The sequence below is a fragment of the Hevea brasiliensis genome, chromosome 5 (genome assembly GCF_030052815.1).
Source record: "Hevea brasiliensis isolate MT/VB/25A 57/8 chromosome 5, ASM3005281v1, whole genome shotgun sequence".
NCBI classification, from domain to species: domain Eukaryota; kingdom Viridiplantae; phylum Streptophyta; class Magnoliopsida; order Malpighiales; family Euphorbiaceae; genus Hevea; species Hevea brasiliensis.
This window is the reverse complement of record NC_079497.1, coordinates 17,883,937-17,904,345: the sequence shown is the minus strand read 5'-3', so window position 1 is coordinate 17,904,345 and position 20,409 is coordinate 17,883,937.

Here is a 20,409-nt window from a genome sequence, read left to right as displayed (position 1 = left end):
GGGCAAGAGGTTAGGGTGAACAAATTGTATAAGGATTGTCCTCTGGTGATCCAAGGACATACATTCCTGTCAGACTTAATTGAAATGCCCTTTCGAGATTATGATATCATCTTGAGCATGGATTGGTTAGCCAGGCATCACACCATGATTGACTGTAGACTGAAGACAGTCACTTTTGGTCTTCCCAAGTATGCAGACGCAGTGATACACAGGGAGAGGCAGTTATTGCCATCCAACATCATTTCAGCTGCACTTGCTAGAAAGATGATTAGAAAGGGATGTGAAGCTTATCTAGCTCATGTGATAGACACCCAGGTGGGGAGTCCAGATCTTAAAGATATTCCTGCGGTATGGTATTTTTCGGATGTCTTTCCGGAAGAATTACCGAGATTGCCTCTGGAAAGAGAGGTACAGTTTGAAATTGAAACTATGCCTGTTGTGGAGCCAATCTCCATCACTCCTTATAGGATGGCACCTGCTGAGTTGAAAGAGTTGAAGGTGCAATTGCAGAAATTGTTAGATAAGGGTTTCATCCGCCCTAGCATATCACCTTGGGGAGCACCAGTATTATTTGTGAAGAAGAAGGATGGTACTCTCCGCCTATGCATAGACTACAGACAGTTGTATAAGGTGACCATAAAGAATAGATATCCTCTGCCACGGATCGATGATTTGTTTGATCAGTTGAAGGATGCAATTGTATTCTCCAAAATTGACTTGAGATCAGGCTACTACCAGTTGAGGGTGCAGGAGCAAAGTATTCCTAAAACTGCCTTTAGGACTCGGTATGGCCACTATGAGTTCTTGGTAATGCCATTCAGGTTGACTAATGCTCCAGCTGCTTTTATGGGCCTGATGAACACTATCTTCAGTCCATATTTGGACCAGTTTATTGTGGTGTTCATTGATGATATTTTGGTGTACTCAAAGAATGTAGAGTAACACGACCAGCACTTGAGGATAGTATTGCAGACTTTGAGGGAGAAGCTATTGTATGCCAAACTGTCGAAATGTGAGTTTTGGCTAAAGGAGATTACATTTTTGGGGCATATTATATCTGTAAAGGGTATCTAGGTGGATCCTAGCAAAGTAAAAGTCATTCTTAATTGGAAGCCACCTAGAAATATCACAAAAGTTCAGAGTTTCCTTGGTTTAGCCAGGTATTACCGAAGGTTTGTGAAGGGATTCTCCATGCTAGCGTCTCCACTGACTAAGCTACTTAGGAAGGAAGTGAAATTTCAGTGGACCGATCGGTGCCAGGAAAGTTTTGATGAGTTGAAGAGGCATTTAACTGAAGCTCCAGTCTTAACCTTACCCACTTTGGGTAAAGAGTACACCATATACAGTGATGCTTCTCATAACGGATTAAGCTGTGTGTTGATGCAAGATAGAAACATCATTGCCTATGCCTCACCCCAGCTTAAACCGCATGAGAGGAATTATACTACATATGACTTGGAGCTAACAGCAATTGTCTTTGCCTTAAAGATCTGGAGACATTACTTGTACGGAAAGAGATGTTGTATATACACCGATCATAAAAGTTTGAAATACTTAGGCACACAGAAGGAGTTAAATTTGAGGCAGAAGAGATGGTTAGAACTGATGAAAGATTATGATTGCTTGATAGACTATCAGCCTGAAAAGGTAAATGTTATAGCTGATGCTTTAAGTCGCAAGACTATAACTGGTTTGAGGGTTTCTCCATTGTCCATGGTGCATGAGTTAAGGGCATTGCATGCTAATTTGGTGATTAATGAAGATGGACAGATGGTAGCTACTTGGCAAGTGAAGCCAATGCTGGCAGAACAAATTAAAGCAATTGCGCAGAAGGTTGATAAGTATGTGAAGTTGATGGAAGAGGCTCGGGATGGCAAGAAACCAGAATTATCAGTAAATGATGAGGGCTTGTTATTATATAAGGGCAGAGTGTGCATTCCTGAGAATGTTGAACTGAGGCAGACCATTTTGAAGGAAGCACATGATTCACCTTTTGCAATGCACCCTGGTGGAGCCAAAATGTACAGAAGTGTGAAAGAGCACTATTGGTGGAGAGGAATGAAGAAAGACATTACAGACTATGTTGCCAAATGCCTAACTTGTCAGTAAGTAAATGCAGAACACCAAGTGCCTGCAGGGTTGCTATAGCCATTGCCGATTCCCGAGTGGAAATGGGAATTCCACTATGGATTTTGTGACCAGACTTCCACATACACAAAAGAATCATGATGCAATTTGGGTTATTGTTGATAGATTGACTAAGTCTACACACTTTTTGCCAGTGATGATGGATTACAGCCTGGAAAGATTGGCCAAACTCTACATTGATGATGTGGTGAGGTTGCATGGAGTGCCAGTGTCTATTGTGTTGGACAGAGACCCAAGATTCACTTCTAAATTCTGGGGTACTCTCCAAAAAGCCCTAAGAACTAGATTGAACTTTAGTACAGCATTCCGTCCATAGATAGATGGCTAGTATGAAAGGATCATTCAGATTTTAGAGGATATGCTTTGGGCTTGTGTGATTGAGTTTGAAGGGAGTTGGGACACGCACTTGCCTTTAATTGAATTTGCCTACAACAACAATTATCAGTTAAGCATTGGGATGCCTCCATACGAAGCACTTTATGGCAGAAAGTGTAAAACTCCCTTGTGTTGGGATGAAGTGGGCGAGAGGAAGTTGATTGGCCCAGAATTAGTGCAGCAGACGAAAGAAAAGGTTAAGCTCATTAGAGACAGACTCAAAGTTGCAACAGCTAGACAGAAGTCCTACATTGACTTAAAGAGAAGAGATATTTGGTACAGTGTGGGTGACAAGGTGTTCCTAAAAGTTTCCCCATAGAAGAGGATCATGAGATTTGGTAGAAAGGGGAAACTAAGTCCTCACTTCATTGGGCTATATGAGGTTCTGGAAAGAGTGGGTCCACTGGCATATAGACTTGCATTGCCTTCGGAGTTGGAAAAGATTCACAATGTCTTTCATGCCTCCATGTTGAGGAGGTACAGATCAGACCCCTCTCACATTTTGCCAGTAGAGGAGATTAAAGTGAATCAAGACCTGACATATGATGAAGAGCCCATAAAGATCTTGGCATATGAGGTAAAACAGCTGAGGAATAAACAGATACCTCTACTCAAAGAGCTGTGGAACCATCATTCAGGTAAGGAGGCTACATGGGAGCATGAGGAGGACATGAGGAGACAGCACCCACAGCTATTCAGAGATTGAGACCAGGTAAATTTTGAGGACGAATTTTATTTTTAAGGAAGGGAGAATTGTAACACCCCGAACCTCCGAGTTATGAATAGTTCCATTTTTGGTCCGTGACTAGTACTATTCAAAGACATCTTGAGGACCAAAATAAATAGAAAATTAATTGAGATAGACACAATAAAAATTCAAGTGACCCAAAAATATAAGGACTCACCGGGTAAATTGTAAAAGAGGGATTATGACCCAATAAGGGGCATTTTGGTCAATTCACTTTAAGAGTTGATTTTTAACCAAAATGTCAATTTAATTAAATGAAAATAAAATATTGAATTATGAAGAAATATTAAGAAAAAAATTAGAGTAAAGGTGAAAAGAAAATAAAATAGGCAAAAATCTAAAATATAAATATCATTTTTTGACCTAATTAAAAATTAAGAGACCAATGGGCTTTGGAAAACTTATTAAATGAATTAAAAAAAGAATAAATAAGTATAAAAGAAAACAAATTTCCTTCTCTCCCTTCTTCCATGCCGCCACCCATCTTCACTCTCCCTCTCTCTTCTTTTCTCTTCTTCTCCTATCTTCTTTCACCATTGTTTTCCCTTTCAAGTCTTGATTCACTTGAATTCCCTTCATAAATCCCATAACCCATTAAAAGAAAAGATCAAAGAGAACTTTGATTGAGGCATTGGAGCAAGTAGAGCAAGAGAAATTGGAAGAAAAATTGAAGTTGAAAGAAATCACTTGAGGTAAGTTTCTTTCCATGTTAGATTAGTTGTAAAAGCTTTGAATGAAGTTAACTTATGATGAAATTTAATGAGAAATTGAAAGGAAACATGCATGGAACCTAAACTAGGGTTTTGGCCAAATTGGAGAAAAATTAGTGTTTGATGTATTTTAATGAAAATGATAATGAAATCAAGCTTAGTTGTAGTAGTATGCATGATTGGAGTAAAGAAATTGCATGAAATGTGTATAAATTTAATTATGGGAGATTAGGATTCATGGGAAAATTGGAGCTTTAGTGCTAGAGAGTGAAATTGGAGTGTGTAGTGTTAAATTATGATCATTTGAGGTTTATTTAGTTTGAATTGACATTGAGTTGATGAATTGAGGTAATAAAATAGTAGGATTAGGGAAAATTGCAAACTTTGGTGTTTTAAAATTATGGGGTTTATGCTAGGAAGTGCCATTGATGTGTCAATGCTAAATTATAGTCATTTTAGGTGAATTACATGTGAATTGAGGTTGGTTAGTGGGAATAATTGAAGAAATGAAAAATTGAACCTAGGGCAAAATTTGCACACTGAGTTCAGTATGTTTGACAGCTCATAAATTGAGCTACACAACTCTAATTTGTGTGAAACCAATTGGGAATAAAACTTAAGACATAGGGCTAGAATTTTCATGAAGAGACTCAACCTAGAAACTGTCCAGAAATTGCCTAAAACTTGGCTTGAACTTAGAGACAAAATTCTAGAACTTGCAGAATTTGATCATATGAATAGTAAAATTTGCATAGCCATAACTCTCTCTAGAAAACTCCGATTTAGGTGATTCTTGAACCGATAGAAACTTAAAACATAGTAGAACATTTCATATGAAGGACTTGAGGCCAAATTATGGACTTAACCTAATCAAATTGCTAAGCAAAGTTGAATCACCGAATTTGCAGAAATCTGGAAATCTGCAGATTTACCATATAAACAGTAAACTTTGCATAGCAATAACTCTTTCTAAAAAACTCCGATTTAGGTGATTCTTTAACCGATGGAAACCTAACACATAGTAGAACATTTCATATGAAGAACATTAGACCAAATTATGGACTTAACTTGATCAAATTGCTGAACAAAGTTGGATCGATAAATCTACCAGAACAGAAACTATAGGGTGAATAGTGATGTAAATAGTAACTGTGTTTTGCTCATAACTTGAGCTACACAGCTCTGAATTAGGCAATTCAAAAAGGGAAATAAAGTTAAGACCTAGATGAACAATTTTCATGAAGAACACCTCACCAAATTATGATCAAAACTAGGTAAAAATTGGGTTCAAAAATTGGGGCACCAAGCTGTCCAAAACCAAAACTTTCTAAAATTTGCAAAGCTAACTTGGGATACATTAAACATTCATGTAATGAGTTCTTGGCAGCAATTGAGATTAGTATTGAGGTATTCTATTTGTGTATTTTCAATAGAAAAAAAGTTGGAACGGACAAGGAGAAGTAGGTAACAAGGAAGGAGAATTATTGAACGTTTGTGCACAACTAACCTTTTCTTCATTTTTAAACTTGTAAATTGTTTGGAATGTGTTTATTTGAATGAGTTTGCTTTGAACAAGTTTACTTTGATTGAAATATATTTTTTCTCTTGCATTTGAGAAATTTGGGTATTGCCACCTTTATTTGGATATTATGATAAATTTAAATGTGTTTATTGGTTTATAAATGTGATTGTTGAGTGGGAAATTTTTGGAAATTATTTACAGTTAGCATGGCAGTCCCTTTTAGAACTCCCCAATAGTAACGGCTACTTGGGGTTGATAATTGATATTGATTATGTCTCCCATTAATAAAGGCTAGTGGGGTAAGACTACATGAGTACTCATTAGTTAGCTAGCCCTTCCCTCATTAATAACGGTTAGTGAGGTTGAGATTGCTTTGTCGTGGTGTACAACACAGCACTGATTGTGAAATTTTGTGTCATAGCCAGAACTGTGTGTTGATGTTGGCAACACTAATGCTTTGTGAATTGTGATTTATGAAGTACGATTTCTCATTTGAAATGTTATTTCAATAAATGACTCTTATGAACTTTGAACTATTGTGATGTTTTCATGCTTAAGAAGGATGTGATTTATTATGCTTTAACAAATTGTGTTTTACCTTAAGTTTTGAAATTTTAGTTGTGCACCACTAAGTGATATACTCAGCGATAGCTTCTTTATGCTATCGCAGGTAAGGAAAAGGAGAAGGCTGCTGAGTGAGAGACTTGGAAGCAGCATTTTGGTAATGTTTGTGGGTATTTGCATTAGGTATACCCTTATGATTCTTTTGGATGTATTTTGTACCTATATGTATGGATGTACGGACATTGAGCAGTATGTATTTAAAAGCATTGCATTGCTATCACATTTTGAGTTTGTAACCATTTTGTATTTTACTTTGAGACTTCTGAAAATGTAACTCTTGCAATATTTAATCTATCATTATTTTCTAATGAATGTTTACATGGAATTTTAACTATTCTCATGCAGTTTTCCGTAAAAGAATTAATAAGATAAGAAGCTATGATTTGTTTTAAAATCCTTTGTAGCATAACTAATGGGTTATCAGTAGGTGGAGTTCGATAATTCATTAGGTATACTACGGGAGCATGTCATGCCTTACCAAGGATAAGGTGTGATATGTTTTAGTGGTATCAGAGCTTTGGTTCTTATACAAGTTTTGAAATAGCATGTTTGAAAATTTTTAATAAGTACAACTGCTCAACTGTCATTAATTGATACAAATAGTGCATTACATCATAAATATGGACTAATGGAGGGAAATCTCCTTGTGTGTGTTGTCCAGGGAGTAAAATTCTTTGTGATTCAGTTTGTGTTAGTAGTATGCCCTAGAGCATATCATTTAGTATGTATCTTGTACATGTTTTATTAATAAAAGACATTTCCACTTTTTCGTTTACATAATATATTTATGTGTAATAGAAAAGGTCCATTGATATTTTGTTAGAAATTCTATTCTTAAGTTGTTAAGAATATGAGTGACAGTATTTCTAGTACAATGTATCATAAATGGGTTCACAATCGAGGATTCTTCACAATAAGGACATGACTTATCCAGAAAGATTGTATTCATATTTGTTCCCAAGTTATTTATATGAGATATAAATAAGATGGAATGGTGAGTCTCATAGCATATGACAAACATGATAGGCACTTACACATGATAAGTAGGTCGAACCAGTGACACTTATGACAAGCACATGGAGTTTACTCTTATCAATGTATTGTCATAAATCATATCAATACATATAATCTTTAAACCTGAGATAGCACAGTTATCTTGTATATAGGTGGTTTGAGTTTGATACTGCTTTCATACTTGTACTGTGTATAGGTATATGGGCATGTGTTGACTCCTACTAGTTATATATAGAGGTAGGTGTTGATTAAGATGGAATCTGTTCCTCTAAGTAAATAGGGATAAAATCCTATGTTCATTTAATTGTTCTTGATGTTTCAAGTTCCAGGCCAAGACAGATAGATTTAATCAGAAAAGAGTTTCTAATGAGAAAATCTTTTAATCAAGAATTGGAATTAAAAGAGAACATAATATTCATAGTAAATGGGGTTTGACATAAACCATGACTCCAGCTTGAGTTGGGATTTTGTAACAGAGAGATTCTAGTGCATGGTAATATATGATTATAGGTTCATTTAAGGTAAAACTTATTACTGATTGGGTGGCCATGGCATACTATGCTAGGTGTTAACCATGGTCTATGAGGTGCATAAAATGCTTTAGAGAAATCATTTATGGTAAGAAAGAGTCTTGATGATATTAAGAGTTGATATCATATCTCATTACCAATTAGTGATGAGCCTAGTAAGTCACACACATGCACAAGTAATCACCAAATTAAATATGATTTAATTAATTAATTAATTAATTTAAGAGTTTAATTGATTAATTAAATAGGTTTGATTTGCAATTAGATTGCAAAGTCCCTAGCGTGACTTGAAACCAAATCTAGATTATTAGATGTATAGTATAAGTTAAATTTATATTTAAAGTGTTTAAATATGAATTTAATTAATGAGAAATTAATCAATAAAGATTAATTAATTGATTTGTATTTGATATAAATTGATTAGAAGAAGAGAAATAATTATTTTGGGTTGAGAACTCAAAATTAAGACACAGGGGCATTTTGGTCATTTCACAGGGTGACATGTGGCACCGTGAGATGGTGACACATGACACTACACATAAACTTGCCAAATGTCTTTTAATTATGTAAGATGATTAAAATTAAAATTAAATATAGGTTTGACACTTGGCACATTGTGATTGGGTCAATTAAACCTAGAGCCAATCAGAATGTGACATGTGGCAAGGGTTTTAAGCAGTGACCTAGCTATATAAGTGTAAGAATGAAAGAACAAAATACAACCAGCTACTACCTCCCTTTGTGCTACCACCCTTGAGGCTGCCAGTTTCTATTCTTCTTCATCTCTCATCAATTCTAAGAGATTAGCAAATAATCTCTTGAATTAAAAATACTAGAAATTGTTTCTACTGTCCTGTTTACATCTTTAATCTCTTAAAAGGCAAAACTTGATTTTCTAATTAATAGAAAAAGCTTTAGAAGCTGTTCAAGGGCTGCCATAGGTGATCTTGGTGTGGACAAGCTAGAGGGACAACATCTGGTGTCCTACAGACGCATCCCAAAGGTTCCAAACACACTGTAGTGCATCAAGAGGTTAGTGCACTTATTCTTGATCTAATCTAGGGTTCTAAAATTAATTTGATTAATTCTAAAATCTTAAATGGCAAATACAGATCCAAAAACATATTAAAAGAGTTTTAATATGTTTTTTATCATTGAAATCAAATAGATAAAAATAAATCTTGCATGATGCATGTGATCCTAGGTGAAAATTTTTGAATTCAATGATATAAACTTGTGTTTTTCATGCTTTCGCTCCTTCAATTGATATTAGAGCCACTATATTTTCCATTTAGATTGTTATTTATATGATTTAATTGTGTGGTATGATCATGAGATGGTAGATCCATTGCTAGTTGCAGAGAAAGGTGGCGGCTTGGTGATGAACACCATTGGTGCGCACACTTTGTGGTCACCAATGGTGTGCGCAAGGTTTGGGTTTTTTAATTTACAATTATTGTATGATATAAAAGCTCATCCTATGTCTAATTAAATTGTTTAATTAGATTTTTAAATCACACAATTAAATTTTGATTCAAATCTGAATTTTAAAATTTGTTTAAATGTGATTCAAATCTGAATTTTTAAAGTTGTTTGAATTTGATTCAAATCTGAATTTTAAAAGTTGTTTGAATGTGATTCAAATCTGAATTTTTAAAGTTATTTGAATGTGATCCAAATCTGAATTTTAAAAGTTGTATGAATGTGATTCAAATCTAAAATTTTAAAGTTGTTTGGATGTGATTCAAATCTGAATTTTGAATTTGTTTGAATGTGATTCAAATCTGAATTTTTAAATTTGTTTGAATGTGATTCAAATCTAAATTTTTAAATTTGTTTGAATCATATTCAAATCTGGATTTTTAAGTTGAATATGAGATATTCAATTTAATTTAAGTATGTATGTTTCATTTAATTGTTAAATAGTGATATGCATAATGAATGATCATGGACTATAAAAGACCAATGTGATTAGATTTATTTCTTTTATGTTTCTTTGGGTTGTAAATGTAACACCCTAGGCAAATCCCACATCGACAAAACACGGGAGAGATGCTGGGTTTATAAGTTGGTGGTTCGTAACCCCTAGTGACGCATTTTAAAACCGTGAGGGCTTGGCCCCAGAGCGGACAATATCACTAGTGGGCCGGGCCGTTACATTTATGGTATCAGAGCGCTCCGCGTGCAACCTTGAGCGATGGTGGGGCAAACCTCAGCGAGGACGCTGAGTCCCATAAGGGGGTGGATTGTAACACCCTAGGCAAATCCCACATCGACAAAACACAGGAGAGATGCTGGGTTCATAAGTTGATAGTTCCTAACCCCTAGTGACGCGTTTTAAAATCGTGAGGGCTTCAGCCCAGAGCGAACAATATCACTAGTGGGCTGGGCCATTACATTTGTGGTATCAGAGCCGCTCCGCGTGCAACCTTGAGTGATGGTGGGGCAAACCTCAGCGAGGACGCTGAGTCCCATAAGGGGGGTGGATTGTAACACCCTAGGCAAATCCCACATCGACAAAACACGGGAGAGATGCTGGGTTTATAAGTTGGTGGTTCGTAACCCCTAGTGACGCGTTTTAAAACCGTGAGGGCTTGGCCCCAGAGTGGACAATATCACTAGTGGGCCAGGCCATTACATTTGTGGTATCAGAGCGCTCCGCGTGCAACCTTGAGCGATGGTGGGGCAAACCTCAGTGAGGACTCTGAGTCCCATAAGGGGGTGGATTGTAACACCCTAGGCAAATCCCACATCGACAAAACACGGGAGAGATGCTGGGTTCATAAGTTGATAGTTCCTAACCCCTAGTGACGCGTTTTAAAACCGTGAGGGTTTTGGCCCAGAGCGGACAATATCACTAGTGGGTCGAGCCGTTACATTTGTGGTATCAGAGCCGCTCCGCGTGCAACCTTGAACGATGGTGGGGCAAACCTCAGCGAGGACGTTGAGTCCCATAAGGGGGGTGGATTGTAACACCCTAGGCAAATCTCACATCGGCAAAACACGGGAGAGATGCTGGGTTCATAAGTTGATAGTTCGTAACCCCTATTGATGCATTGTAAAACCGTGAGGGCTTCGGCCCAGAGCAGACAATATCACTAGTGGGCCGGGCCATTACATTTGAAAGGTCCCTTAGGCAAATCCCACATCGGCAAAGCACGGAGATGGTCTTGGGCTCAAAAGTAATGATATATAAGATGGGGGAACTAATCACTAGAGGCGCCTTTTGGTGGAATGGCCTGGAGAGTTGGAAGAACTCCAGGGTTAAACGTGCTCATTTGAGAGAAATCCTAGGATGGGCGACCTCCTGGGAAGTTCTCCATTCCACCTATGGGACAAAACCGTAAGGCTTATGGCCAAAGCGGACAATTCCTCTAGTGATTGGAGCTCGATCGTTACAATTGGTATCAGAGCCAGGTTTGTAACACCCTAGGCAAATCCCACATCGACAAAACACGGGAGAGATGCTGGGTTCATAAGTTGATAGTTCCTAACCCCTAGTGACGCGTTTTAAAACCGTGAGGGCTTCGGCTCAGAGCGGACAATATCAATAGTGGGCCGGGCCATTACATTTGTGGTATCAGAGCCGCTCCGCGTGCAACCTTGAACGATGGTGGGGCAAACGAGTCCCATAAGGGGGTGGATTGTAACACCTAGGCAAATCCCACATCGACAAAACACGGAGAGATGGGTATATAAGTTGATGGTTTGTAACCCCTATTGACGTTTTAAAACCGTGAGGGCTGAGCGGACAATATCACTAGTGGGTTACATTTGTGGTATCGAGCGTTCAACCTTGAACGATGGTGGGGCAAACCTCAGCGAGGACGCTGAGTCCCATAAGGGGGGTGGATTGTAACACCCTAGGCAAATCCCACATCGACAAAACACGGGAGAGATGCTGGGTTCATAAGTTGATAGTTCCTAACCCTTATTGACGCGTTTTAAAACCGTGAGGGCTTCGGCCTAGAGCGGACAATATCACTAGTGGGCTGGGCCATTACAGTAAATTAATTAATTTATTTTAATTTATTTTAGGCATGTATTATTAAGGTTGTAATAATTTTTTTGTTGTAATTTTATTTATATAGTTCTTGTAAATTCGCCTTGGTATGCCAAGGATTACTATGTAATTGGATTGCAAAAAGAACAAGGAGGAATTCAATATCAAGTGTTGATTATGTACTCCTTCAGCAACTCTTGTAATATGAATGAATGAAATGCACCTAGGAATGCCCTGATTCAATTCTTGGTGGCTCAGAATTGAATCCCTTAGAAAAGTCCATGATCATACCATATTTTTTTTATTGTCCATGAATGCATGAGATGTATGGGAATGTATGCAAGTATATGATACATGCATGCTAATTGGATAATGTGCAAAGTGAGACCTTAATAGTAGTTAGGATGACCATAAAATCTTCCAAACAAATGATTAAGTTGGAAATGCTATAATTAAAGTAATTATAACATGGGCCCTCCATTGAGGCAATTATTTTAAGAAATTTTAAATACTTGTATAAGATGCAATTAATTTAAGAGATTTTCTTAAGAATAATTGTTAAGCATGAGTGTTGTAAATATGTAAATTATTTGGTGGCCAATATTGGATGTACCTGAGGACATTAAAATTATTTACATAATTACTGACTCAATGTGATCAACTTAACTAATACAAGATAAGTCAATAATGGATGTACCTGAGATTTTGAGCATTAGGGGCTAGGTAAAGGATTGAACCTCACATGAGATGTGATGGGCAAGGAGTTACTCACTTATAGTTTATTGTAATTCCAATAATGGATGTATCTGAGGATGATCAATAGAATTTTAAGAATTCAATCACCCACTAGAAATTCATCCAATTAGGATTTCTGTTTTCTACTTTGGAAGTGTAGGATTCGCTAAGTTAGTGGGAGGACCAATTTGATTAAAAGACCATAATTATTTTGGTTAATTACATGATACATTTACTAATTAATCTGGTTATTTCCTATAGTTAATTTTCTGATAATAATGAGCATAGAACAACTATCACCATCCAATATCCTTGCAAGCATACTTGATCGCAATAGGTTGACAGGACCTAATCTATCTGATTGGCTAAGAAATTTGAAACTTGTCCTAAACCTTGAACATATTGGATATGTTCTAGACTCATAGGTTCCTGGTCCCTTACCTCCAGAGGCCACACAAGAGGAACATGAAACTTTGGACAAGTGGAAGGAGCATGATATGAGAGCCAAGTGTTACATGCTTGCTTCTATGAGTAATGAGTTACAGAAGCAGCATGAGAATATGTAGAGTGCGAGTGAGATCCTCCTTCACCTATAAGAGTTGTATGGTGAGCACAGCAGGAATGCTATGTATGAGATATCTAGGCAGCTGTTCCGCATGAGGATGTCTGAGGGACAGAATGTTGGGGATCATGTCCACAAGATGATTCGGCTGATTGAGCAGCTGAAACATCTTGACTTTAACATAGATTTCCAACTGCAGACGGATTTGATACTTCAGTCCCTTCCTGAGTCTTTTGGGAATTTTGTAACAAATTTCCATATGACTAAGCAGGAATGCACCTTGGCTGGTTTACTCAACATACTGGATGTTGCCCAAAAGAATATGCCGAGCAATAAAGGAAAAGAGGTAGCTTTGATTACATCTTCTTCTGCTGGAAAGTCTAACAAGAAGAAGGGCAATAAGAAAAAAAAAACCTCAGATTCCAAGTCCTTCCAAGAAAATAACTAAACAGAAAGGAAAGACTAAAGCTGATAGAGGCAAAGGAAAATGTTTCCATTGCAAGTACGATAGGCACAGTAATAGGAACTGCCCAGAGTATAGCAAGTAGTACCACCTTGCAGTAACGAGATATTAGACTCCGAGTTAGCAATGGCTCAACTATTGAAGCCTTAGCCATAGGATCTAAATCTTTATACATGTGTGGACATGTTTTTGTATTTAAATAAGGTTTTGCATGTACCTGATGCCTTTTAAGAACATTATTTCTATATCTAGTTTAACTAGAGGTGGTTATTAATTTCAGTTTATAAATGATGTTTGCAATATTTATTTTGGAAATAAATATGTTAGTTCAGGTTATATGCATGATCGACTTTATTATCTAGATAATAATGTTAAATACAAATTTAATGCAAGCAATCTTAAAGAATGCAATGCCATGATGAAAATCAACTCAAGTTCAAAATATATTTGGCACTTAAGGTTAGGTCATGTTACAGAAGATAAGATTGCAAAACTGGAGAAAATGGGGATTTTATCCTTATTGGGCTCTGAGCCTACTCCAACTTGCGAATCCTGCCTTCAGACCAAAATGACTAGATCACCCTTACTGGACAAGGACTAAGAGCTGAAAATATTTTAGGGTTAATACATAGTGATGTATGTGGTCCATTTAAAGAAATGGCTAGAGGTGGTTTTCATTACTTCATTACTTTTACTGATGATAAATCAAGGTTTGGGTATTTGTATTTGATGAAATACAAACATGAATCCTTTGAAAAGTTCAAAGAATTTAAATCTGAAGTAGAAAATCAAATAGGAAAGAGTATTAAATCTCTTCGATCAGATCGTGGAGGTGAATACTTGAATACTGAATTTGGTGAATACTTGAGAGAGCACGGCATTGTTTCTCAGTTGACTCCTCCAAAAACACCACAGCTGAATGGTGTATCTGAAAGGAGAAATCGTACCCTATTGGATACAGTACGTAGTATGATAAGCTATATTGATATGCCAATCTCCTTTTGGAGATTTGCATTAGAATTAGCTTTGTATATTCTGAATAGGATTCCATCAAAATCAGTATCTTCCTCACCTTATGAGATATGGCATGGAAGAAAACCAAGTCTTAAGCATGTTAAGATTTAGGGTTGTTCAGTTTATATCAAAAAGTTGAACACTGATAAATTCGAGACCAGATTATTATTGGATATCCAAAAGATAGTTTTAGATATTGTTTTTATTTGCCTACATCACAAAAGGTTGTGATGAGTAGAGATGCCACATTTCTTGAACAACAGTTTGTTCAAGAAGGAGGCAAAGGAAGGCAAATAAAGTTGGAATTGGATAATTCTGACCAACCAACAGATCAGATGGATATAGATCCATCTAGTCAACCTATACCTATTGATGAAACATCTACAGCTGTTCCTCGTAGAACAACCAGTGTATCTCACCCACCAGTGAGATATGGTTTCCTTCATGAAGAAGAACAAGAGTTGCCTATTCATAAAGAAGTATATCATAGAGATGATCTAGTTACCTATGAAGAAGCTATATCAGATATAGACTCTTCAAAATGGATTAATGCTATGAAATCCAAGATTGATTCCATATATAAGAATCAAGTTTGGGATCTTGTTGACCCACCTAAAGGTATTGTATCTATAGGGAACAAATGGGTTTTAAAGAAGAAAATTGGTTCTGATGGAAAGGTAGAGACCTATAAAGCAAGGCTAGTAGCGAAAGGGTTTCACCAAAGGCAAGGAATTGACTATGAGGAGACTTTCTCGCCTATTGCCATGCTTAAATAAATTAGGATTCTATTAGCAATAGCTGCATACTATGATTATGAGATTTGGCAGATGAATATCAAAACAGCTTTTCTCAATGGATACATTGAAGAAAACATTTTTATGGAACAACCTAGGGATTTTTTGAATCCCAAGATGGTTCCAAAGTGAGCAAGCTAAAGCGATCCATTTATGGGTTAAAACAAGCTTCGAGGAGTTGGAACATCCGTTTTGATGAAGCCACTAAGTTATTTGGTTTTATGAGAAATGAGGATGAGCCATGTCTATATATAAAGCTTAGTGATAGTGTGATCACTTTCCTTGTCTTATATGTGGATAATATTCTATTGATAGGTAATGACACAAGTATGTTGACAACTATGAAGATATGGTTGTCAAATACATTCTCCATGAAAGACTTAGGAGAGGCAACCTATATTCTTGGGATTCGCATCTATAGAGATATAGCGAAAAGAATAATTGGTTTATCCCAAAGTCTATACTTGGAAAAGGTGTTAAAGAGGTTTAACATGCTTGGTTCCAAGAGAGGATTATTGCCAATGAGACATGGTATCCACCTTTCTAAAGAGATGTCTCCAAAGACACCTGAAGAAAGAGATAAAATGGCTAGGATTCCATATGCTTCGGCTATTGGAAGTTTAATGTATGCAATGTTGTGTACTAGGCCGGATATCACATATGCTGTTAGTTTGACTAGCAGGTATCAATCCAATCCAGGTTTGGAACACTAGATAGCTGTCAAGAATCTACCTCTGGGTATGTGTTCATTTGTAATGGAGGTGCAATCAGTTGGAAGAGTTCCAAACAGAGCACGACTGCAGATTCCACTACCGAGGCTGAGTATATTGCTGCATCAGATGCTGCAAAGGAAGCTATTTGGATAAAGAAGTTCATGACAAAACTTATAGTAGTTTCTTCCATTGAGTCAGCAGTTCCACTTCACTGTGACAACAATGGAGCAATCATACAGGCTAAGGAACCCCGGTCTCACTAGAAATCCAAACACATAGAAAGGCGCTACCATATTATCAAAGAAATAGTTGGACGAGGCGATGTAGCCATGCAGAAAATAGCATCAGCTGAAAATCCAGCTGATCCATTCACTAAGCCTATGTCACAGACTCAGCTAGACCGACATCTTGAGAAGATAGGTCTAAGATATTGTAATGAATGGCTCTAGTGCTAGTGGGAGATTGTTAGTAATATGCCTTAGAGCATATCATTTAGTATGTATCTTGTACATGTTTTATTAATAAAAGGCATTTTCACTTTTTCATTTACATAATATAATTATGTGTAATAGAAAAGGTCCATTGATATTTTATTAAAAATTCTATTCTTAAGTTGTTAAGAATATGAGTGACAGTATTTCTAGTACAAAGTATCATAAATAGGTTCACAATCGAGGATACTTCACAATAAGGACATGACATATCCAGAAAGATTGTATTCATCTTTGTTCCCAAGTTATTTACATGAGATATAAATAAGATGGAATGGTGAGTCTCATGCCATATGACAAACATGATAGGCACTTATACATGATAAGTAGGTCGAACCAGTGACACTTATGACAAGCACATGGAGTTTACTCTTGTCAATGTATTGTCATAAATCATATCAGTGCATATAATCTTTAAACCTGAGATAGCACAGTTATCTTATATATAGGTGGTTTGAGTTTGATACTACTTTCATACTTGTACTGTGTATGGGTATATGGGCATGTGTTGGCTCCTACTAGTTATATATGGAGGTAGGTGTTGATCAGATGGAATCTATTCCTCTGAGCAAATAGGGATAAAATCCTATGTTCGTTTAATTGTTCTTGATGTTTCAAGTTCTTTGCCAGGACAGATAGATTTAATCAAAAAAGAGTTTCTGATGAGAAAACCTTTTAATCAAGAATTGGAATTAAAAGAGAAAATAATATTCATAGCAAATGGGGTTTGACACAAACCATGACTCCAGCTTGAGTTAGAATTTTGTAACAGAGAGATTCTAGTACATGGTAACATATGATTACAGGTTCATTTAAGGTAAACCTTATTACTGATTGGTTGGCCATTTTATGTTATGCTAGGTGTTAACCATGGTCTATGAGGTGCATAAAATGGTTTAGAGAAATCATTTATGGTAAGGAAGAGTTCTGATGATATTAGGAGTTGATATCATTATCTCATTGCCAATTAGTGATGAGCCTAGTAAGTCATACACATGCACAAGTAATCACCAAATTAAATATGATTTAGTTAATTAATTAAAGAGTTTAATTGATTAATTAAATAGGTTTAATTTGCAATTAGATTGCAAAGTCCCTAGCATGACTTGAAACCAAATCCAGATTATTGGATGTATAGTATAAGTTAAATTTATATTTAATGTGTTTAAATATGAGTTTAATTAATGAGAAATTAATGAATAAAGATTAATTAATTGATTTATATTTGATATAAATTGATTAGAAGAAGAGAAATAATTATTTTGGGTTGAGAACTCAAAATTAAGACACAGGGGCATTTTGGTCATTTCACAGGGTGACATGTGGCATTGTGAGATGGTGACACATGACACTACACATAAACTTGCCAAATGTCTTTTAATCATATAAGATGATTAAAATTAAGATTAAATATAGGTTTGACACTTGGCACAATGTGATTGGGTCAATTAAACCTAGAGCCAATCAGAATGTGACATGTGGCAAGGGTTTTAAGTGGTGACCTAGCTATATAAGTGTAAGAATGAAAGAACAAAATACAACCAGCTGCTGCCTCCCTTTGTGCTACCACCCTTGAGGCTGCTAGTTTCTATTCTTCTTCATCTCTCATCAATTCTAAGAGATTAGCAAATAATCTCTTGAATTAAAAATACTAGATGTTTTTGATTTTCTAATTAATAAAAAAAGCTTTAGAAGTTGTTCAAGGGCTATAGGTGATCTTGGTGTGGACAAGGTAGAGGGACACCATCTGGTGTCCTAAAGACGCATCCCAAAGGTGCCAAACACACTGTAGTGCAAGAGGTTAGTGCACTTATTCTTGATCTAATCTAGGGTTCTAAAATTAATCTGATTAATTCTAAAATCTTAAATGGTAAATACAGATCCAAAAACATATTAAAAGAGTTTTAATATGTTGTTTATCATTGAAATCAAATAGATAAAAAAAATCTTGCATGATGTATGTGACCCTGGGTGAAAATTTTTGAATTCAATGATATAAACTTATGTTTTTCATGCTTTCACTCCTTCAGTATGGAAGAGGGGGATCACACAGTAGAGCAATCAGTAGCAGTTGAGGTATAGGGGGAGGACCCAGCTCCTCAGAATGCCAGTGGGTCAGCTACACCTATCCCGCCCATGCAGTTTCTTGCTCAGTTCGCTCAGTAGATGGCTGCAATATTTCAGTAAATGGCTGGCAATATACCAGTCCAAGCTCCTGTGCAAGCACCTCCAATGCAACCACCATCCCCAGCCAGACAATATGATAAGTTAATGAAGTATAAGGCAACAGAGTTCAAGGGTACAATGGACCCATTGGAAGCTGAACAATGGTTAGAATGAATGGAGAGGGTATTCAAGAAACTGCACTGCACCGATGATTTAAAGTTCGAATACTCGGTCTCTCTACTGCATGGAGATGCATATGAGTGGTGGAAGACCATTCCTCACAGTTTGGTTGAGCCCCATATGTTAACATGGGATGACTTTCTCAGAGAATTTAAACAGAAGTATGTTCCCGACACATATGTATATATGAAGCTACAGGAGTTTCTCAGTTTGAAGCAAGGGAACAGGACTGTAGCTGAGTATGAGAGAGACTTTTCTCGCCTCAGCCACTATGCTAAAAGCCTACTCACTACCAGTAGAGACAGATGCAAACGGTTTGAGGCCGGGTTGAGGCCTAGCTTACGAATGCAAGTGGTTGGGTTTCGACATGAGAACTTCTCAAAGCTAATATCCCAAGCCCTGGAATTAGAGAGGATTGAGTTAGAAGGGGCTGTTAAAAAGGGAATAGAAGAAAAAGAGAAAAGTGGGAAGACTTCAGTTCAGAGTTCAAGTAGCAATCCGAGTAAGAGAAAGAGCTTTGGGGGACCAAGTAACAGAGGATCTAGTAGGGGAAGATTCTCAGGGCAGAGACCACCTAGATCCGGACAGTAGACATCTAAGGGTTCCTTTCCTGCTCGTACCTATGAAACCTATGGCAAGAATCATGGAGGAGTATGTTATAAGGCCATAGGAGCCTGTTAAAACTGTGGTGGAAGTGGGCTTTTTGCTAGAGATTGCACTAGTGCTCGCAGGTCTGGGCTGCCTACCACCACTGAGGGATCTGTTCAAGGTTCTGCTTCCAGAGGACAATAGACAGCTAGTAGAGGCTGAGGTAGGGGTAAAGGTAACACTTCTAGCAGCCAGGGCACAGTGAGTCAACCAGAGCAGAGTGGTGCATCAGCCAAGTTGTACACCATGCACTTGAGGGAGGAAGCTGAGACATCAGATGTTGTGGCTGGTACTTTCTCCATCTCTGATAGAGATGTATATGTGTTGTTTGACCTTGGTTCTACACATTCTTATGCTAGTGCCAGTATTGCATGTTCTGCTGCCATTCCTTGCTTGAAAATAGATTATGATGTGCTAGTGACTAGTCCCTTAGGGCAAGAGGTTAGGGTGAAGAAATTGTGTAAGGATTATCCTCTGGTGATCCAAGGACATACATTCCTATCAGACTTAATTGAAATGCCCTTTCGAGATTATGATATCATCTTGGGCATGGATTGGTTAGCAAGGCATCACGCCATGATCGACTGTAAACTGAAGACAATCACTTTTGGTCTTCCTAAATATGCAGACGTAGTGATACACGGAGAGAGGTAGTTATTGCCATCCAACATCATTTCATCTGCACTTGCTAGAAAGATGATTAGAAAGGGATGTGAAGCTTATCTAGCTCATGTGATAGACACCCAAGTGGGGAGTCCAGATCTTAAAGACATTCCAACGGTATGGGATTTTTCGAATGTCTTTCAAGAAGAATTGTCAAGATTGCCTCCGAAAAGAAAGGTGTAGTTTGAAATTGAGACTATGCCTGGTGTGGAGCCAATCTCCATCACTCCTTATAGGATAGCACCTGCTGAGTTGAAAGAGTTAAAGGTGCAATTGTAGGAATTGTTAGATAAGGGTTTCATCTAC